We start from the raw sequence: 2,098 nt of genomic DNA, 5'->3' as shown, positions 1-2,098 counted from the left end.
GTTTTGAATTACCCATACTTCCCCTGGTCTTAATTGCGTATTCTGTACACTTTCACCTGTGTTTTGAATTACCGATAATTCTCCTGGTGTTGCCTGTTCTCTTCACTTTCACCTGTGTTTGAGTTACCCATAATTCCCCTGGTGTTGCCTATTCTCTACACTTTCACTTGTGTTTTGAATTACCCATACTTCCCCAGGTCTTAATTGCGTATTCTGTACACTTTCACCTGTGTTTTGAATTACCCATAATTCTCCTGGTGTTGCCTGTTCTCTTCACTTTCACCTGTGTTTGAGTTACCCATAATTCCCCTGGCATTGCGTATTCTCTACACTTTCACCTGTGGTTTGAATTACCCGTTCTTCCCCTGGTCTTAATTGCGTATTCTCCACACTTTCACCTGTGTTTTGAATTACCCATACTTCCCCTGGTATTGCGTATTCTCTACACTTTCACCTGTGTTTTATATTACCCATAACTCCCCTGGTATTGCGTATTCTCTCCACTTTCACCTGTGTTTTATATTACCAATAATTCCCCTGGTATTGCGTATTCTCTGCACTTTCACCTGTGTTTTGAATTACCCATACTTCCCCTGGTGTTGCCTATTCTCTACACTTTCACCTGTGTTTTGAATTACCCATACTTCCCCTGGTATTGCGTATTCTCTACACTTTCACCTGTGTTTTATATTACCCATAACTCCCCTGGTATTGCGTATTCTCTCCACTTTCACCTGTGTTTTATATTACCAATAATTCCCCTGGTATTGCGTATTCTCTGCACTTTCACCTGTGTTTTGAATTACCCATACTTCCCCTGGTGTTGCCTATTCTCTACACTTTCACCTGTGTTTTGAATTTCCCATAATTCCCCTGGTGTTGCCTATTCTCTACACTTTCACCTGTGTTTTGAATTACCCATAATTCCTCTGGTGTTGCCTATTCTGTTCACTTTCACCTGTGTTTTGAATTACCCATAATTCCCCTGGTATTGCGTATTCTCTACACTTTCACCTGTGTTTTGAATTACCCATATTCCCCTGGCATTGCGTATTCTCTACACTTTCACCTGTGCTTTGAATTACCCATAATTCCCCTGGTGTTGCGTATTCTCCACACTTTCGCCTGTGTTTTGAGTTGCCTATATTCCCCTGGTTTTGCGTATTCTCTACACTTTCACCTGTGTTTTGAATTGCCCATATTCCCCTGGCATTGCGTATTCTGTACACTTTAACCTGTGTTTTGAATTACCCATAATTCTCCTGGTGTTGCGTATTCTCCACACTTTCGCCTGTGTTTTGAGTTGCCCATATTCCCCTGGCATTGCGTATTCTCTACACTTTCACCTGTGTTTTGAATTACCCATAATTCCCCTGGTATTGCGTATTCTCTACACTTTCACCTGTGTTTTGAATTACCCATAATACCCCTGGTGTTGCGTATTCTCTTCACTTTCACCTGTGTTTTGAATTACCCATAATTCCCCTGGTATTGCGTATTCTCTACAGTTTCACCTGTGTTTTGAATTACCCATAATACCCCTGGTGTTGCCTTTTCTCTTCACTTTCACCTGTGTTTTGAATTACCCATAATTCCCCTTGTGTTGCCTATTCTCCACACTTTCACATTTGTTTTGAATTACCCATAATTCCCCTGGTGTTGCGTATTCTCTACACTTTCACCTGTGGTTTGAATTACCCATACTTCCCCTGGTCTTAATTGCGTATTCTCCACACTTTCACCTGTGTTTTGAATTGCCCATAATACCCCTGGTGTTGCGTATTCTCTACACTTTCACCTGTGTTTTGAATTACCCATAATACCCCTGGTGTTGCCTTTTCTTAGCCCGGTTGAAATATTTGGTCAAGGTCATTTTGTTTAGGGATGGTAGACATAATATTGATCCAATGTCATCTCCAGTATCATTTATTGGCAAACATGCAGTGAGAAAAAAATCACTACTAATGTTCAAACTGCTGAACAAATTTTTGACGTTTGTGTGATACGTCAGCACTTTTCTGAAGGATTTCGGCAACTTGCTTTATACACAATTGGTTACTAAATTACTGGCCATTACAGAACTTGTTTCTCCGACCAG

This window comes from Asterias rubens, chromosome 7, assembly GCF_902459465.1.
Source record: "Asterias rubens chromosome 7, eAstRub1.3, whole genome shotgun sequence".
Classification (NCBI taxonomy): Eukaryota; Metazoa; Echinodermata; class Asteroidea; order Forcipulatida; family Asteriidae; genus Asterias; species Asterias rubens.
Note: the sequence above shows the minus strand (reverse complement) of the source record.